Source organism: Tachypleus tridentatus, chromosome 10 (genome assembly GCF_004210375.1).
Source record: "Tachypleus tridentatus isolate NWPU-2018 chromosome 10, ASM421037v1, whole genome shotgun sequence".
Lineage (NCBI taxonomy): Eukaryota > Metazoa > Arthropoda > Merostomata > Xiphosura > Limulidae > Tachypleus > Tachypleus tridentatus.
In genome coordinates this window covers 74,694,890-74,717,503 of record NC_134834.1, presented here as the reverse complement: position 1 = coordinate 74,717,503, position 22,614 = coordinate 74,694,890, and positions in this window count along the sequence as shown.

Genomic DNA, 22,614 nt, shown 5'->3' with positions numbered 1-22,614 from the left:
AATTCATTCCAGTCTTAGGATTCTTTTGAATATTTTCTCATAGTTATTTGACAGTTATTAAAGTGCTTTGCAGTATCAAAGATGTAGTGAATAAAATATTGGTAGTAATTTGAATGAGTATAAGATGTGTGGTAGTAACTATATGGTTCAATAATAATTATTGTATTTTCATTATAAAGACCTTTGTGTATTTTTAATTTTAGCTTAAAATATGTATTTAAGAATTCCTCTACTAGCTCAATCTCGTAAAATACTATTGGGATTATGGCCGAAAATGTCGTTAGCAGTTAGGGTACTCACCAAATCACATAATGCATTTTAATCGTTATAAATAAGAACATAAGAAAAATATTTTTAATTAGCTATAGACAGTACTGATACCAACACAAAATTTATTTTTAGTCTAGGTAAGTGGCTTGTTCTAATTGGACGTTAATATTAATAAACATAGCATTATCTGCATTTAATATATTAATAACGAACACCTGTATGGAAAAAATACAGGAAGAGATAAACAAGAAATAAAATCTATGCTGAACAAATGAGCATTTAGATTCTAACGAACAGGCAAAAAAAACAACAACATCAGAGTAAAACAAATACATCATATTGAGAGACATTCCGTATTGCATTATGTAGGATTATATTTCATAATTATAACAGGTCGACAGCTGTGGGAGCGTTATGATGTGATGACCAATCCCACTATTTTTGGTAAAACAGTAGCCCAAACGTTAAAGGTATTTATAAATCAAATACTGAATCAATCTAATAGCTTTGAAACTATGACAACGATAGGCCAACTTTTCATAAGTAATATCTAGTGATAAGTTTCATGAAATTTCCAGACACTTTTGATAACACTGATGAACGAAAAAATGCAAATAAAAAAAGAATTATTAGTCTATAAAGGGCATCTTCAGCAATTAATCACATGCCTTGGCAAATATCCCTTTAAATAATATATTCTGAGTAAGCCTTAAAGATATAGCATCTAGATTTGAAATTGTTGCTATAAAAAACATTTTATTTTTACAATATGCAATTTATACAGGATGGGAAGGGAAGCTGTAAGATCAAGAAGTTGGAAATTGTATTTTACATCATCAGGGGCTAGAATACAGTGGACACTTGCAATGTAACGTGTTTGAAATTGGTCGAGAAATTACTGGACATATATAATTAGATAACAAGGAAAGAAAGAGTTGATCATCATCTGTGATGGTTTCCAGAAACTTAGGTTCCGTGTTTATAATTACCTTTGTTTTCAGTAAACTTGTTGTCCATTTCGTTTTGTATGTAAAAAGAAAAAAAGTAATTGTGGCGCTAAGCGTTATACATTGTCATTCAGAAGTTGACAACGTCAACACAATCAAAATGCCAGCGATTATTTTAAATTACAAAAGTAACAAAGATGTAGTGAACACTACTGACCAAAGTCTCAAGGTCTATTCAACTAAAAGGAAGACCAACAGATGGTCAGCCGCTATTTAGTATAACGGTCATCTTGACTCCGATTGAAATAATGGGAGGTCACTTAACTGATGCATTGTTCCGTAGGTAAGCAAAATATATTGTTTGAAAGACAAACCAGAAACAAACAGTGACAAAATAAAACAAACTGTGGCTGAAGCACCAGAAACTATCACTATAATAAAGTTTAGTTGTTGCAAATTCTACTTTATAGAAATGGAGAGGAAAAGCAGAAGCATATGATAAACATACAAGAATGTTGCGTTTAAATAGCATTAGAAAATGGTCTGCGAACATCTAACTGGTTGAGGATGATTTTATGTTTATAATTTTCGACTTACTCTCATTTCATACGCAATTTGCGGGTTGTGGGCTCAAATCTTCATCACCGAAACTATTCACTCACACAAGAGTAGCCCAAATGTTAGCAGAGGATAGCGTTACTAGCTGTCTCTCCTCTAGCCTGTCACTGCTAATGTGGAGATGGCTGGATCAGATATTGCTCAAAAAGCTTTGCCCAAAACTCAAAACCTGACTCATTTTTAACCACAGTTTAAAACTTCAAACATTGAAAATTACTGAGATGTAAATTAAAAATTAATGTAGAAATTATGATTATTCAGAAACTATGAATTATGCAGCATCTTATATATATATATATACAAGCGCATAAGATTTACGAGGACTGGTCTGAGACTGACCTAATGTTTAACGTATAGGACAGAGATCTGAGGGCCTTGTACCCAAGATGTTTCGATACGCTGTAAATAAGTTATAAAACTAAAAGTCATTGCCGTTATTCGGTTAAACATAGCAGCGGATGGTGCTTACTACTTTTCTTTTCTGTGATTTGCAAATCGATTAGGGAACAACTATATGTGACCTTTGACCGAGCCGTTTAGCTCACTACTTGCACAAGGTATTATTCATAAGTACAAACAAACAATATGCACCGTGTCGACGATGAACTGCATAAAATAAAAAGGTGCCGTATAGCTCACTATTTGCACAAGGTGTCGTTTAGGAGCGCAAACAAACTATACGGGCCCTGTCAATGATTAATTGTGTAAAATAAAAAAGCGTGCCGTATAGTTCACTATTTGCACAAGATGTCACTCAAGAATATAACAAACCATATGGACTCTCTTGATGATGAATTACATACAATATAAAAGTTCAACAATGTGAGGGATAAGCCGATGATACAAAGACCGAGTGACTTAACTATACTTTGTCTTTCAAGGTTGTCATAAATAGACTATATATTTACTTAATACAAAAATTCAAAGCAATTTAAGCCTAACATTATCATCCATTTTTATACTGTAATGTATACTTTGCGTGCTGCATATTTTTATCATATATTGATAACTATAATAAAGACAGATTGCCTAGAGGGAGCTATGTACATTACGTTATCTTAGCTTGTTTTTAATATATTTTTATGTTTTTTATTTAAAACTTTAATCATTATAGATAAAACGAAGAAATCACAATCCTGTCTTAAGTAAATATGTTTCATGCTATTTATATTCTGCCATCGTCATTTTATTTTTAAAATATTTTTACGTTTTAAATCAAAATTATGATTGACGTATACAGTCGTAATAAGACTCTGACAGTTGTATAAATTCTAAGTTCCACATCCGCTTTTTTCAACACACTATTTTTCCTCGTATACAAATTTGTTTGTTTTTCTGTAGTTTTCAGTACCCTGTATTTATCTAAATGGTAAGTTATTGAACAACGTTTCTTTCCTTTTATAGGTTTGTTTGTAATTAAACACGAAGCTACACAATGGGCAATCTGTGCTCTGTCCACTACGGCTATCAAAAATCTGTTTCTAGCATTGTAGGTACGCAGATATACTGATGTGCTAGTGTATAGGGTGACGGGGTTGGGGGTTGGGAGAGCATATTTATATGGAGTTACCTATAAATAACCACAAAATATTTATATGAAACTTCAAGCCATTTAAAACTAAAGCTCAGTTGTTTTTGACATTTTAGTGTTACTTTTTATTTCCTTTCGTACCAATTTTCGTTAGAATTGTAACTTTTATGCGTAATTGTTTTGGTCTCAAATATTTATAATTCTGTACATGATTTGTTGGTACGAAGTTAAGCACAAAGCTACACAATGGACTATCTGTGTTCTGCTCACAACGAGTGTCAAAATCCTATTTCTAGCGTTGTAAGCCCATAAATACATCGCTGTGCCACGAGGTGCAAAATACATATAATTGAATAGCATTATGCATATAATTGTATAAATTATTAATTTTTAAGTTCAGAACATTTTTATCTGTAGTTCCCAATGTGTACTGGTAAAAACAAAAGATTTATCCAGTACCTTAGATTTTCTGGAACCAAACCAGATCAACGGTTTCACGCGTACTGACTTGAGAACAATGAAATGCATTTGTGATATAGATTTAGGTTAATGATACTCTTTGGGACGCCATCTATTGATTAGATATGTATTTGTTATTCTAAAGCAACAACTGTTTTGAGTCTGTGATGTCGTTAGTGACCAAATGTAGTTAATTAATGTTTTTATTTAGTTTCTGTAAAATATAAACAAATAACTTATATTTTTAAGCTAATATTTTAATTTAAGTATTATCATTATGTCTTTTATTCTTTATTTATATCGAATAAGAAAACTAAAGTTTTTATGGCAGTATTAAAAAAGTAGACAAAATACATTCCTCTAAACAATGTACAACATCAAACTTTGAATAATAGTTCTATCAACAGTTTCCTTGTTTCTTTCCAAAATTGTTCTATTTAACAAGAAGACAAACGTTACACAATTCATGAAACTTTTTTTTTTTTAAATCCTTCTAGAAATTGTAACAGCAACTTTTCGGTCATTGACATGTCCTTTTAAGAAAAAAGTCTCAATCTGTGTAATAGAAGAAGGGTTTCTAAGGATTTGAAATTACAAAAGAAGGACAATGTGACATTTTTAAAATTACTTTTTGATAAGGCATTTCGTATTTAATGTGTTATTTTTACTAAAATTGGGAAAAAAAATCTAAGAGCTCTGTAGATACACAGAAAACTGAAAATGTTACTTGAGAAACTTAGTAACCGAAACGTTATCCGCCCAAATAAGCTATAACACTTTAATAATTACTTACGTCTGTGTCTCCCACTGCATTGTTTTCTCAACAAAAACCTGAACCTAAAATTTATGCATACATGATGTAAAACAAACTAAATCAAAAAACATGTGCTTAGTTTTCTGATAATAATTCGAAATACTCAAATGGTCGAAATACAGACGCTGACATTCAACTTAATTGCATTTTCTGTGCTCATTCTAATATAAAATTGATGAAGTAATAATATTACAAAAACCGTGAATACTGGTTCAATGCTTTAGGGTTCCTGGCTATTTATTCGCTAAAACCGTCTATCTTTTGTGAAAAGTAATATTTTCTACATTCTTAACAGTCTTTATTACATATACATGACAACTTGTTTAGCATTAAATGACTCAAGTTCTACATACTAACAGAATAGTACCAACAAATGTGTATCGTTCCGGACCTAATACTGAAAACTAAAACTTCTGTTTCAATTCCTTCATTCTATACTGTTTTCCTTAGTAGATCAATACATTACTGTTCATTTTTTGTTGCTGGGAAGGAAATTCTTTGCTATGGTTTCATTGAAGTTTACTTCTGTACCAATATAACCACCTATTCATCTTAGATACGTCGTTTCTTTTGTAGTTATTACATCATTTTATCTATCAAATACCATAATATCCCGTCTCAACTTGCTTGTAACATAATTCACTTACATATCACACATTTTACCATAATTCTGACTCCTTCTGTCAAAACACTGACAGTAATAAACTATAATAAAATCGCACATTTGTTGGCTCCATCTTCCACCTTTTATACATATATTCTAAAAGGCAGTAATATCATTTACTTTTCACTGTTTGCCCAAAAATATCGCCTTCATCTGCTACTATTACTTTCATTATTTCATATATATACTTTTGAGCAAGTAAGCTAAAGCAACAAATTGCAATAAAATCGTACAATTGTTACTTGTGGAATTTTGAGATCACTAACATTGTTGTAATTTAAATATTTTTGTATTGAAATTATCAGTAGCTCTTATTTAGCTTAAGCCTAATCTCTCTGAAGCACTTTTGAAGCACTACTTTATATTACATCTTCCCCCCGAATAATAATTAAATTATAACAATAGCATCGTATACTAAACTAAATTAACCTTAGTACGTGAATAACGTTTAAACAAACCTATATTAATTTAGGTTAGTATACGATGAAGTAAAATGGCCACAAAAGTCCTCACATTATATACACTTCACCGTAATAAGAGGCTTAATGGCATTTCTTTGGTTTGCTGACGAAAGCTGTGCTGGTGAGCTTTGAATAGGTGAAACTGCAGTCCACCGCAGATAATAATGGCCTATCAAAGAACGTATTAGGTCATTATATCACAAATTCTTTCCTCACTTTCACATCCGGCGAAAAAATTAAACAAAGTTTTGAGTATAATTAACGGTTCCAATTTTTAAAACATATACAACTATATATTCCAAAAATCTGTGACTTTCTTTCAATTTTCTAACCCCAAAATTACAAATCAAATGTTTATGGAATAGCACTTTTAAACACGTTGCAACCATTAAAACCGTTGAAAATATTTCTGTACACATTTTGTGTAAAGCGAAAAATTTGCTACAAGTGATACGTATTAAACTTCGATTTTAATCACTGAGTACATACAAAACTAATAAAACTGATGTGTAATGTATGTGGTATGAAGTGGGAATGTATAAAGTTGTACATCTAGGTGCATTTATCACTTATTTTGCGTATTTTATATAATCTATTTTAAATCCAATCAAACATGAAGTTTTTACTGTGAATGTTAACACCTCCACAGGAAACATTCAACAATATTTTTAAAAACATTTTCCAATCACAACTTTTTAATTCGAACATTTATGTATTGCAACTATCAATAGCTCTTATCTAGCCTAAGCCTAATCTCTGTGTAACACTTGAAGTGCCATCTTGCTTTACATCTTCCACAATATTATTTAAATTATAATAAGAGAAAATTTTGCACCGAATGAAAGACAATCTAAAGACCGAATTCAGAATGTTAGAATATAAATACCAAAATAACAAGAACCTAGATTCTGTCATTCAAAAATAAATGAATCAGAGGAAAAGTTCATCTGGACAACAGAGCGATGTTACTGATTAACAGTCTGATGAATGTTTGATTACACTTTCATGTGTTTCAGGACTCAAAGAAAAATACTGAAACGTGTGTTAAAAATGTTTGAGATATCCGCTGTACGTACATCGACTACAACATTACGATCTCTCTTTTACAAACACCTCGACACGAACACTGGCTACACGTTAAAGAACACAAAGTACAAGGTAGCTTGTGTGTGTAATGAAGTTTACGTTGATAAAACAGAACGCCCACTTCATGTTCGTTGTAAGGAACACACTTAACCTTCTTCAGTACGTGACAGACTATCTGAAAATTGTCTTGATTGTGATCAACTGCCAACAACAGAGGAACTGAAGAGATTTAATACAAAAAGGGTATTTGGAGGAGGGAAAATCAAATATTTTATTTATGTACAGTGGTTAAAGAACTGAACGGAGATTGTGGCTTAGGTCTAAGTCCAATGTATAATTATATTTTTAATATATGTTTGGTGTTTATATTTTCGTTTTTATAACTGTTACTTATATTAATTCATACTTTAACAAATATTACTACAATTTTATATGTTCGTAAAGTTTTAATTTTAGACGCCGTTTGAAATCTATTTATTGGTGCCTTTAGAAATTTGTTTTGACTATTGTATGCGATTTATAGTTTATCTTGTTAATTTATTACTTTAACTGTCTGCTATTTATTACGTTTTTATTTGGCTTAGTCAGGTACTACAGTGTAGTTTTTTTTCTCAACGTTTCACCTTAGGGCTTTCTCGAGAGGTAAACACCCGACTAAATGTCAGTCCATTCTTAAGATTGTTAATACTGGGCTTGTGTTCAGTGGGGTGTATATTGCCAAGGCCATGTGTGGTCCTTTTTTGGTTCGATAAAACAATAACGACAATGAAAGCGGTATATTGAGGTCCCTAATAAACACAACCTTCTATTTCATCGAGGGAAACGTAATTTCTTATATGGAACAATTTTTACCACTTCCGCTGTATTTTTTATTTTGACAAATTTGACTACAGAACGAAATTATCTAACTAAGAAATGGCAATTCTTCCCCTTACAAAAACAAACAGAACGATACAATATATATCTTAGCCTTCTTCCTTAATAAACACCTGTACAACAGTGTACAATCGGAAGGAATAGAAAGGGAAGTTATGTTAAGAAGTAACTGCTTATAAAAATACTTACAAAAAGAATAGACGTCAGAATAAAATATATTTCTCATAATAGGCCAGGTGGTCAAGGCAGTCGACTCATAATCCGAGGGTCGCGGGTCCGAATCCTCGTCACATCAAATACACTCATCCTTTCAACCGTGGAAGCGTTATAATGTTCCGGTCAATCCCATTATTCCTTGGTAAAAGAGTAGCCCAAGAGTTGGCGGTGGGTGGTGATGACTAGCTGCCTTCCCTCTAGTCTTACACTGCTAAATTAGGGACGACTTGTGCAGATAGCCCTCGTGTGGCTTTGCGTGAAATTCAAAATTAATCATATAAATTCTCATAAAATATTATTTACACAACATACTACTCTTACTAACATTATTAATACTGGAAACTGTGGTTTTTTTATGTATTTTGTAACCTATGACATCAATGACAATAAAGATAGTGGGACCACATTACCCATCTTACTCTATAGTTTAGGCTACAGACTAGTAACACACTTACTACAGAACATCTATTTTCCCATTTACATTTTAATTTTTTAAATTTTGTCATGATCTAAAAGTTCAAAACATTTTACTTTATTATAAAAACAACCATAAAGATAATTACCAGCTACTTGAGGGCTATCAGTGCTCGCCATCCCTAATTTAGCAGTGTAAGACTAGAGGGAAGGCAGCTAGTTATCACCACCCACTGCCAACTACTACTTTTACCAACGAATAGTGGGATTGATCGTTGCATTATAACGCTTCCACTGCTGAAATAACGAATATGTTTGGTGCGACCAGGATTTGAACCCGCGACCCTCAATTTACGAGTTGAACGCCTTAACCCACCTGGCCATATCGGCTTATCAAAAGGTATGAACAGAAGTGGAACATTTGGTTTTTTCAAAGCTATCCTTGTATGCACACACACACACACACACACACACACACACACACACACGTACACCCAATGCAAAAGTGCAATTCATTCTGTAAATCAATCACTCTATTAGGAAAACTAAATTGACTTAATTGAAGCGTAACTTATCTTTACAGAACTTCAACTTTGTGTTCCCTTATCGTAATACAGCAAAACCACCAGAAGTCCCTGTTTTATCGATTTCCTCAATATCTTATGAACTTGAATAAAATCACTTCTTACCAGTCGCTTTTCATGAGGAAATAATTGAGCGGTCTATGTTTCTGTTAGGCTTAGAAACTTATTCAAAACATGACCCACAAAGAAAGAGCTTAATAGTAGTAAATAAGGTAAGGACTATAACAAAATGGTTTGCTATGAATTGAAAAATCTGTGCTATTGAGGTTTTCGGTAAATTAATGAAGTTTAATAGAGGGTGCTATAAATATACAATATAAATATTGTGACAGATTTTTCACTCAAAAAAAAAAATAGGCAGGTTTGAAACTCTGTGGTACAGTATTTCTATAAAGTCAGATGGGCTTTAGAACAAAAAAGCATCAGTACTTCAACTGAGGCCTGGCATGGTCTGGTGGCTAAGGCACTCGACTTGTAATCTGAGGGTCGCGGGTTCAAATCTCGTCACACCAAATATATTCGCCATTTCACCGTGGAAGCGTAATGATACGATGATCAATCCCACTATTCGTTGGTAAAAGAGTAACCCAAGAGTTGGCAGTGGGTGGTGATGACTAGCTGCCTTCCTTCTAGTCTTACACTGCTAAATTAGGGATGACTAGCGCAGATAGCCATCAAGTAGCTTTGCGCGAAATTCAAAACACAACAAACATCAACTGAGATGCACACAAATATGAAAATCAAGAATATGTTTTTTGAGACTGTCTTAACGCTAATAAATTTTGAAAGTACATTTCAGTAATTAAATAAACATTATAGTCTAGCGTCAACTCAATCTGTTCAATATTTAGACTTAAATTTTCTTTTACTTTTTGAAAATGTCTAAATATACTCACTGATAAGGAACCTAACCTTTCCTTGGCTAAGTGAAGAATTACTAATCCATACTTTTAGTCTTTCTTTCAGTAGTAATAGGTGTTGTCATAATTTCCTGGGGAAAACTTTCATTCATCAAGCTGAAAGTAATCTTGTTACGTCCATTCTATCTGTTGGTAATTATTTTAACATGCTGGGACAAGAAATATGTATTATTGCGAAATTCCTAACACACTAAACATGCGTGTAAACATATGACAGTGTAATAATATCCTAAGAAACGTGTAGTCCAAAACCATTGAAACATAACAGTAAACGTATAAATTTATGTCACAACTTCTTTCTTAGTGTGAACAAAATTTTAGTTTTCGCTTATTAAGACAGTAATTTAAATTAAACTGGTTTTAAAACAAAACTCATAACTTGTAATATATTGGTTATAACTCGTGTGTTATACAAAGAAATGTTAAGACACTATACAACTGTATTTTAATTTCTCAGTACGAGTGAAATTAGCATTGGTTACAGTAAAAGCAAAAAGCAAATCATAAGGAGAACAATGCGTTTTAATTCAATAAACATAAAACCATCATAATATGTTGTTTAAGAGATGGAACGTTAAGCATAGATACACCATTAAAAGTATTATATTGAAAGGTGGTGTATATTTTTTCTGACTTTATAAATGAACTACTGTTAATACTAATATGTAGCAGCTTTACATTAATGGCTACTTTAACTGTTGCTTGCCTTTCTTAAAAGAACATTAAAAATACATTTCATTATAAAATGACTGAAATGGATGGGAAAATTTTTTTCATATTTAAAATATTGGTTTCATATATCACAAACTTACAGTCTTACAATATTTCGCTACAATATACAACCGAGCAAATAAATTACACAGTTTGTTAAAGAATAGATATATAATCTAGTCAGTCAACAGTTCATATAATCGATACAAATTCTCTCTTGCTATTTTCATTTTAGCTTTTCCAATTTCAGTTTCTTCACTTTCTCTTTTTATCTTCTCGGCCATCAGTGACTTAAACTCTGTAACGGAGTTTAGTTATTTTGGATATTCGAGGACAACTACACTAGAGTTGCGCTAGACATCCGTAATATTTTAACTGAAAGACCAGATGGAGGCAGTTAGCCAACCCTCTTATAACTCTTGATGACGAGAAACCCACTTAAAATAAAAATGTTTATCAGAACGGCTGGTATGGGTATTAACATTTTTATTGATAAGGAGAGAACAACGTTTCGACCTTCCTTAGACTTCTTCAGATGACCTAGGAAGATCGAAACGTTGTTCTCCCCTTATCAATAAAAGTGTTACTACCCATACCAGCCATTCTGAGACACCTTCTTTAACACGTGGGATTTGAACTTCACTCTATTGACGACCTCATAAAGCGGAGAACAACTTTACGACAACAAGGTTCACAGTTCGACACAGTTTATATTCATATAATTTGTTTGTGTGTGTGTGTGTGTTTTCTTATAGCAAAACCACATTGAGATATCTGCTGTGTCCAATAAAGGGAGTGGAACTCCTGACTTGAGCGTTGTAAATTCGAAGACTTACTGTTTTATCACCAGGAGATATATATACTCTAGCCGCGATCCGCAAAATATTTGCGGTATTTTTTGTGCTCTTCGCTTGAATTTTTTTTATTCCGCATTTTCACGCACGCCGTTTAAGCTACTCTTTCTTTCCGCCATCACGAGTTAGATCAATAAATCCTATCCTAGTTGAAAAAAGGTTTTACATGGTGAGACAAACCAACTCACTTAGATCTAATTTTATTCAATAAAACTACATTTAGAATAAACAATAAAGGATTAGCGCTTATGATAGCGTACAGAGTACGAAACAGTTACGAGCAGTCAGTGTGAGACACAATTTTACGAGTTCAAATAAATAAACTCACAAAAACGAAGAATAAAAACCCATAGTAAGGAAAAAAGAAGCTAAAATGTGTTTACGAAATGAGCAAGATTTAAATTAACGTAAAGTAAGGTAACATTTTAATAAAGGTTAACTTACCTCATTATGCAGAAACGTTTTAATACGTATTAACAAAATGACAAGTATATGGTTTTGAACGAACTGTGCATGCGTATCTTAAACCTAAATAAATCGAGAAGAAATTACAGTAAGTGTAATGTTTATATTTTATAAAATTACATGCAGGTTAAGTGTTGTTTGTGTGAAACTCCTTAGAAATTACAGTAAGTGTAATGTTTATATTTTATAAAATTACATGCGGTGGTGGGTTGAAGTGTTGTTTGTGTGAAACGAGTAGCTTTGTGCGAAATTCCAAAACAAACAAACAAACAAATAAGAAAATCAATAATAAAAAACACACTAAGACTGAAATCAAGCATGTGTATTTTCTTATAGCAAAGACACATCGGGCTATCTGCTGAGTCCACTGAGGGGATCGAACTCCTTATTTGAGCGTTATAAATCCGTAGACTTACCATTGTATTAGCAGGAAACGACTTAAATCGACGCCAGTTGTCAAGTGATGGTAACGGTATTATGCCAACATGTACCATACTCGTTGCATGGACTGATTGGTTATTTAAAATTTAACACAAAGCCACACAATGGGCTATCTGTGTTCTGCCCACAAGGAGTATCGAAACTCGGTTGCTACTGGTATGAGTTCGCAAACAAAGTGCTGGGGGATCGTTACACTGAAAAGATTGACTAGGAAAAAAAAAAATAGGTAAGTTGATTTTGAATTAAAAAGCCAATATGTGATCTGGACTTTTCGGGCAAAGACCTTTTTAATGAAAGTGTATAATCGACAATTTTGCAAGAAGCGTATTATTTACATATATATATATTTCTGCGCTACGATCAATCTAATGAGATTATTTAAAAACCGTGAATATCAAAGTCAGTATTTCACAATTATCTTAACACTTCTTCAAGTATCTTGTGTGAAAATCATGAGCTGCCAAATTATTATATCAAACTAACGCAAGTTTACAATAAATAATATAAGCGATCGTAAAGTCTCGCCATCTTAAGAATACATATTCACATTTCACATTGTAAATCATATTGCTTAGGCACGTGTGACTGTTATGATAAAATATAAATATTCACATTTCACATTGTAAATCATATTGCTTGGGCACGTGTGACTGTTATGATAAAATATAAATATTCACATTTCACATTGTAAATCATATTGCTTAGGCACGTGTGACTGTTATGATAAAATATAAATATTCACATTTCACATTGTAAATCATATTGCTTAGGCACGTGTGACTGTTATGATAAAATATTATATACATCTAACAAAATGGGTTTATTTATTTGGCGCAACATCTGTACAGTTGAAATATATATTAAATAACAAACAATAATTTACATCTTCTTCAGACCTGACGTTACTTCAAGTTCCTAATATTCGGCACATATTTATGCAGTAAGGAGTTATTATAATGAAATCAACACTTTTATTTTATTTAAATATTTACCTAAACTAAATTGAATTGTACATTAATTCAAGAAAACCCATATGTTTACAGCTGGAATTTTTCACAAACATGACTTTTGGGGTGGATAACCTCAATAAGCTTGTCTGTACAAAGTTTGAAATATTGGCTACCTCAAAAGTCCAGGCATTAGAAGTGGTCCATTAGATACTCCAGCTTTATAATTACTGTTTAAACTTTGTTTTAATCAGGTAAAAAAAAATGAAAGCTTTCAATATGTAATAGAACATTGATCATAATAATTTTGTCTCCCGATGGGAGAACGGTTTGCCAATGAACTTATAACACTGAGATCTGGGATTCGATTTCCCGCGGTGGACGCATCAGATAGCCCAACGTGGCATTGTTTTAAAATAAATAAACAAACAAATGGAACAAAATTTAATATGTCATCAGTCATGATATACCGCCAGGTGAGTCTAAGAGAAACTAACTAATGGATAAAACTACTTATAATATTTTGAGTTCAGACGGTTAGCACGTAAAGGGTTAAACCACTTTTTCAGAATAATTTGCTTTCGTAAATTTAATGACAAATTGGAATTTAACACTACACACTTTCTGTTTCCGACGATACATTTGGTTCACAGCTGATTCTAGAGCAATCGATAGCGAATGATGCATGAGAAAACAAACGTACGGATAGAAGTAACAGTTACAGCCCTCTCCTGGGAAGAATATTCGTATAGCTAGATCGTATTACATCTGCTATCTGCGCTAGCCGTCCCTAATTTAGTAGTGCAAAACTAGAAAAAAGGCAGCTAGTCATCACCACCCACCGCCAACTCTTGGGTTACTCTTTTATCAACGAATAGTGGGCTTGATCGTACATTATAACGCCCCCCACGGCTGAAAGGGCGAGCATGTTCGGTGAGACGGGGATTCGGACCCGCGACCCTCGGATTACGAGTCGAATGGTGCTTTAACCACCTGGCCGTCAATTCAGTTCAAATATGTTTGTTTCTTTGGGCAACTTGAACGTGGTCATTAAATCGAAGCCTCTATGTAGTGAGCATTTATGAAAACTTTGTCAACAATTGACCCTGCTGTCTTCTGCGGAAGATTGTTATCATAGAAAATACGATATAAAACAAAAGTCTACTATCATAACCTTTAGCAAGAGAACAAAGAACAACGAATATTGTTTCCTAGGAAACCACAAGACCTGAAACCTAGTTTCATTATAACTCACTCGAAATATTTGTTTTTATTACTGACGTTTTCTCTATCTGAATCATACTTAATTATGCATCTAAATTAATTTGTCGAATCTTCATTGTTTAGTACTCAAATACCGGACTTTCTGGTCAGATGTAACATGTTTTTTATTACTATATTACGTCTTTTTTACTTTTACATTCGCTGTAAATTTTAATCGTTTCAAAAAATAAAAAAGCTTTAGATTTGTGAGTTAATAACAGCAGTCAACGACGTGTAGTGGAATGTAATTTTTATCATTCTATTTTACATTTGTCTTATCCCAACACTTTTACTCTGTGAATAAATTCATATTTCTTTATTTTAAGAAAAAATATTTCATATTCGATTTTACAACTTGGTAGAAAAACAAGTCGACATTGTACGGAATCTCAAGATATAATTCTGTTATCGCCATCTGTTATCAATAACGTTTACTATAATGTTCCAAACAATACTTATCTCAAACTGTAGTCATTCTTTATTTTTTAGAACTGTTGCTAAAGATAGTTCTTATAAAATTATATTTCCCAGACTATGGTTTATTGTAAAAGGCATATCAAGGTCAAAGTCAAACCACTGGGGTCATAATGAGTTGATTTATACATGCGCAGTCGAAATTTGACTTTCATTTCGTGATTAAACATTTCGTTATATTGATATTTTAAACTTACACTTTACATAATGAATTAAAAATGAAATAGAACATGTTTTAAAGGTGTTTTGGTCGTTTTTAAAATTATGCTTATCACATGGAGTTTACTGTTGGCTTTTAAATTCAAAGTCAGTACTATTTACAAACTTTTTACCTGAAAACGTCTGTTCTATTAAAATGAATGCAAGATAATAAAAGTCATTAACCATTTTCTATGTAAAAAAATGTCAGATGTATTATAAACAAATGAAGTTAAGTTGAGTGTGAGTATTGCCCACCCACAGACAGGGAAATACTGGTTTGACAGTGTTCACATGAACGCACAAATCTTAACATTGAGGATAGAGAGATTTACCTCATAATGCATTTCAAAAGGCAAAATAAGATCACCTACGTGTTGTGTTATGATCGCTTTGACACCTCTTTATTACTCGCATTTCGTTTTTCTTTCGTATATAATTCAACTTTATTTAAATTGTATTTATCCCTATCAGAAATTGACTCGTACCGAGTAAACATACCAGGTTGCTGTTCATTACTATAGTTAATAATGCATAGATTTAGAAATAGGGTTATGTAAATTATTTTTTGGAAACCTGATTTATGAAATGTTTCATTGGACAAGTTAATTTTAGCGCGGCGCCCTCTGTCCTCTAAAGTTTGTAATAATCGACAAGGACTATCTCGTAGTAAGGAGAACATCATGGGTAAATCAAAAACAATGTAGAAAACGTTCAACTAATATTACAGGTAGTATGCAATAAGTGAGAAATTGATTTTAAAAAAACCTGCTGTTAAGTGCATATTGAAATCATTCTAAAATCATAATTAATAATTTTAATGTAAAACGTTAAATCCCCTGTCAGTTCATTGATAAATATGGCAGTTTATAAAGCTAAAAATTGGGTTCTGAGATGAAAATCAGAGAATATATTACCCATTGTGTATCTTTGTGCCTAATAACAGACAAAGATAGAATATAGTCAATAAAACTTTGACTTATTTATATTGTGGAAGAGCGACTGAAAGTTTATTTTTTATAATATTTTAATTCAATGATGTAATTTTACCCTCGAGGTGAGATATAGTAATATAAATGTGATAGAGTTAAACCAATCAATAATCCATCTAGTTAAGTTTAATAATTAAATGTCGACAGTAATTTCGTAGTCACTTATTAGATCATTTCACATTATATCTTTATTTCTCTGCACATGCTTTTTTTTTCTCGTTGAAACAAAGTTTTACAGTCCACCCAAACGTCTATATTGAGTACTTATATATTTAGTATCTGTAAACACCATAATCTAAGCTCATAGTTAACCATTCAGGATTGGTCAAATATTATTTTGTCAAAGTGTATTTATGTACTACTTTCTTCCCTTTACTGTAAAATGTGTAACTTGTCTTCACTTAAGGGTATTTTCTGTGACCACTTAAAGACGAGAAAGAAACTGAGGTAGAGAATGGCTTAAGAGTGGAAGAAATGGAAGAATCGCCACCTTGGATCTAAGGTTTTATTTATCAAAAGTGACATATGTACTAAGATTCCTAATATGTTATAAGGATGAGGAATTTGAGGGCAACTGAAGGAAACTGCAGCTGCTATATCATATTGGCTTCAGAAGCATAGCATAGGAAAGATGGATCAGTATGGTAATGACAGGCCTAAATATTCCTCTTTAGACACTTAGGCATTCATAGATTAACTCGGACACTATGACGCGTCTTCCAGAGTCGCTTGTGACAAATGTAAAAATTTAAGTATGTGTTTGGTGCACGAATTCTTCTATGAAAACTACAAACATAAAGATGAAAAAAGATGTATTCTTTACGTGATTCCATGGACCCTTAAGTTAAACAGGGGTTTACCAGATTAGAAAAGTATAATTTGGATATTTAAAGATAAAAAGTAACTAAAGTTGGTGCAAAATCCGAGCATGATATGTATAACTACGTTTTAAGGTGTTCTGATGGTGATTTTACCTAAGAACTCGCCATTTAACAGAATATGTCTTCAAACTTGAAGAAGATATGGAGATTCTTCCTCGGGCATTAGAAATTTCTTAGAAGCACAGTTATGTACATGTTGACAAAAAGCACCTGTTCACACTAGTGTTTTGTGAAGTGAAAAAGGTTAACTGTTTAAAGGCATGGCGATAAAGGATCTGAACATTTTCCTTAAAATTGATCAATTAGATGTTTTTGAAATGACATAAGTGATTCAACAGATAATTTAAATTTTAATGTTTTACTACTCAGTTTATTGAAACATTTGATCAAGAACACTTTAAGGACTGAGGCATGGTCATCACTAAACTGTGCCACAGATTATACCCTATTGAAAACCAAATTCAAATTTCACATGCATGAACCTCACCAAAACTTGGACAATTTTAAGAATTATCTGGTAACATTGCTTACAACGGTTTTCATTGCTTGTCGTCTGCTGACCATGATGTGGTTCTTATTGTTAAGTATTTTTGAGTGGAAATACATAGATCTCAAAAATATTCAATGTCTGTGTGAGGTTTTTCTGTTGCAATAAGCTCAAGATATCACAACAATCTGGACAATATTTTTGAAAATGAAGTCAGCAACAACAGCTACTGCAATGGATAATTTCGCTCCAAACAACCGTGGCATCCTCTAAAGCTCAAGCAAAACATCAATGTATAGCTTCACTGTGGCAGACACTGCAGTTTGTTTTAACACATCTTACATGGATTTCTTTGAAACAACAAGTATGTTTACTGTCCATTTGCTCTCAATAAAATGCCTAGAGTATGAAGGATGAGCCAGTCTTTGAACTGTGGTAGATTGTCATTATGTTGTTTTTAGTAAAAACAACAACAACAGGAAATATGCCATCCATTTTGGTAGGTGCTGGAGATTTGGGAAGATCGTCAGTAAACAATGGCTGTAACTGTCACAAGTGGAGAAAATTATTGAAACCTCAGTTGGATGTGACCATTATATTGAATGAGAGCAACAATCAGTTTGCATCCACAACATTTTAGTTATTTTAGACATACAGAAATTGCATTACATGCTACATGCCTGTAGCAATATATGACCACAAAGTTGAGTTTCTCGTGTAGACTGAAAGAGAAGACTTTGTCTAGGGTCTGTTTATATGAATATGACTGGAGAGGCGCGTCCCCGATTGGTACTGTTACTCACTAAACACTGTTAATTGTTTCCTGCCCTGGTTCATTCAACTCTTAAGAATAGACAAAATAATTACGTTGTAAGCCTATTTCACTAGTAAAATGGGTGTGTTTGCAATTCTTGGCGAGAAGAAAAACAAGATCCATCTCAAACCAGATTGGATACAAGAACAAAGAACTGAGAAGATGGTTACACCTTAAACTTCCAATCAAAACCACCACTGCAGCACATGGTTCTAGCCTTTACCCAATTATTTTGCACACTTTACAATTCTTCTTTGTTTCTTTTGCAGCTCTCATCATGACTTGTTTTTCTTACTTCTTTTATTTTACTACGTATTTGTTAATGCAACGGTAATATTTCCCGGATGTATCTAGATTCCAAGCCCCCTTATCTTCGCATAGACAACCTCGCCCTGGTTTCATTGTTTCCTTACCTCTGTTCCTTACCTTTGATATATAACATTTCATCCACTCCCTAACAACTGTGTCTTAAACTTATTAAACACCCTTCCGACGTGATTATTTAACAGTGTGTGATTTACAGTAATAAAATGAATCGCGTGTGTACTATCTAATATTTCATTCCTGAAATATGTATCCTTGTTATTTCTTTGTTGATATGTATGATCATCTAACATATGATATATCTCCATCGTAATTCAGTCCAAAATACTCCGTATCAGTCAGTTTTACAGCAAATGGTAATAAATAAACTGAAACATAAGCGATTCTTTCAATCCTCATGTTTGAACAAAGAGAGAAACTCTGAGTGAAACTAATGTATTGACTTTCAACAAGTGCAGATCAGTTGCAATTTCAACAGGAAAATGTGGCATGTAGGCATTTTGTAGTGGTTGATTGAAATTAATTTATTTATTAACAATAAAAGAAAACTGTTAAATACTAAAAGAGTTGCTATAACAGAAAAGTACAGAAATGGAAATTTTAGAATGATGACCAGTCACTGATATGTAAGAACAGTAGCATGTAAGCAGCTCAGTTCTTGTAACCAGTATGTTAACAGGTCAGTATAGCAAATTACGAAGAGTTTTTAAGAGTTAATTTAAGAGTTGAATTGGCAAATATTCCTCGTCTCTAGTTTATCACTTCAAAAGTAGAGATGGCGAGCATAAAAATTCCTCAAGTAAAAAATATTAAAAACAAAAAAGCTCTTTGGCGGTTGAAGTTGATTGACTGACAAATTAGTGACTAAACTGAACTGTGTTAAAATTTCTGTAACCAATTGGGTGATCATCATTTTTCTAAAACAGCCATAATAACCAGTTACCTGATAATGCAATAGTAAAAGAGAGTCATGACACTTCCTGGGCTATCAAAAATCAGTATGATATCCTGCTTTAATCATTTGATTTATCCATTGAGTTGAAATGCCATTTTTTTGAAGAAGAGACTGCATGATATATTTTTGGTGAACGCTAGGACTTACCGAAAAGTTTAAAAAAATTGCAATACTCGGTTTTTCAAGCACTCAACTTAAGTTGTGCTGTGAATGTTGGTAGAGGTTTAATGTAAAACACCTTTAGTTATCTTGCCAGAAACCAACGTTATTCTATGTTACATTCTAGTAAAATAACATGCTTGTGTTTCTCGTATGCCAGATTTCTTGGCGTGCACAGCACAGAAAATTCACTCAAACTATATAAATCTTGATAGAATGCGTGCCATTTTGGTTTGGTTTTGGATTACACGCATAGCTACACGAGGGCTATCTTCGCTAGCCATCTCTAATTTAGCAGTGTAAGACTAGAGGGAAGGCAGCTAGTCATCACAACCTACCGCCAATTCTTGGGTCACTCATTTGCCAACAAATATTGGATTTACCGTGACATTACAATGCCTCCACGGCTGAAAAGGCGTACATGTTTCGTAGGATGGGGATTCGACCTCCTTTAGGTTGCGAGTCGAGCGCCTCAACCACCCGACCATAGTAAGCGTCATGCCATTTTTATAGAATATTTATTGATGCAGTGAGGATTTTAGCCCTTAGATGTCACTACGAGCAACACAAATTTTTTCAGCTCACACGAGTTACTTTTTTAAAAAAATGTCGCGCAAAGCTACACAAGGGTTATCAGCACTAGCCGTCCCTAATTTAGCAGTGTAATTTTAGAGGGAAGGCAGCTAGCCATCACCATTCACCGCCAACTCTTGGATTACTCTTTTACCTACGAATAGTGGGATTGACCGTCACATTATAACACCTCTACGGCTGAAAGGGCGAGCATGTTTGGTGTGACGTTGATTCGAACCCGCTACTCTCAGATTACGAGTCGAACATCTTAACCCATCTGGCCATGCCGGGCCTGACTAGTTACTCTTTTATGATGGCAAAGTTAATTTTTGATGAGACCCTTAGTCCTTCAACTATGATACTTTAAGGTGTATTTGTATATTTGAGAAAATATATTGCGTTCTAAATGACAGATTCTAACAGTTATGACTTTCTCTGCTTATTCTGATGACTTTACTTGGACGGGTATCGTACTGAATCAAACGCTAGACATGGTTTGTGTATTCCGTGGTTGTCGTAACTGTCATACTTGTCATTGTGTGGTGATGTCACATACTGTAAATATGTATATATGTATTCCTTAGTTAACAAGTAAAGAAAATATTTTCCAAAACGAAGTAAATATAAGGATGGTTAACATCAACCCTTCAAAAACAATGCAAACGCAATGGTAGAGACGAGATTTGCATTACTTACTTAAAAGCACAGTCATACAATGTAATATAATGTTAAGAGATAAACAGATAAATTCAATTCACTTGTCATTGAATAGTTATATATATTGTTATATGTTAATTATTTATGTTATGTACAATTATTTTTATACAAAACATTATTATTTTAGTTATTAATGTATTTCGAGGTTTATCGTATTTTTATTATATATAAGTGTGTGTATGGGTCTAATTTTAGTTTTCTTTATCTTTTAATATTTCACCAATCACGTTCCTTGGTTAAAGGCAGTCCACTTTTAATTAATTCTATTTGTACTGATGTTATTTTTAGTTATTCCTTTCTTGTAATAAATTGCTACTGTTTCATATACGTATAAATGCACATTTTTCATGTGTTTAGCCATTATGAACTATTGAGTCTTCAGTTTATTTTAATCGTGCAATTGTGGTATTCAATTTACCTTTTTTTTAACTTTCTCAATTATCTGTGTGAAATGTCTTTCGTTTTACCTCCTTTTTGAAACCATACTCGGGAAACTGTAACATCGAGACAGACATGCAGTTAGCTCCATGTATAAGAATAATATTTACAGTCTTAAACAACACCGGTAGGTGTTATTAATGTTTTCTTCCAACAAGGTGGTGTCCTACTAGACTGAATGCCTAGCTTCTGAAACATACTTGATGAAACATGCTTGGGAATTTGTGCGAGAAACCCGATCAGCTGGCCCTCGCTTTTCTGGATATTACACCTATAATTTTATGGGATTTCATGAAACACGTGGCTTAAGTTACGAGTAATGATTATTTCAGTCGAAATATTTAAAAAGCCTTCTCAAAGTTCACTCCTACAATGTTGCAAAACATTTTGCAGGAGAAAGGTTAGAGACTAGACACGTGTAAATTGTGGTGCACATGTTAAACTATGGTGATTGCACGTGCTAAAAAAGAAAAGAAAACATCTTTAAACGTTATTCTCGTACGTGCAGCAAACTTTATGTCTATATTAAAATTTTTGGTATGATTTTTCCAAACGTCTTGTGCACCCTGTACTTCTACTGACCCAGTTCCAACAGCCACATTTTTTAACAAACTAAGAGGTCTATCTAGTAAGTTTAGTAGTTAAATATCGACGATAAATATTCCATTATTTCTTCAACTTTGTTTGAGTCTTTCTTTTGGTCTCTATGTTCATTTTTGTTCTCTAGTAAGTAAATATTTTCAACTGTTCCCTATTTGCGATACTATTTATGCACATGTTGGGCACCAGTAGATCTGAAATGATTCCATTCTTTTCACATCTGTTTTGCCATAAGTCTAGATATCACTGTTTCTGTATTAGTAGTCGAAACTGTTGAAATGTAAGCGAATCAAAATTCACAAGTTAGTTAATTGGCTTAAAACATCGCAAAGTTGCGTGACCTAATTTGTCAAAGACTGAAGTAATTGGCAAATATGTTAGTGAAGATCTAATCTCAACATCATGACTTTGTCAAAAGCACACTTGAACAGCGTAATGTAATTATCACGTTGACGGACCAC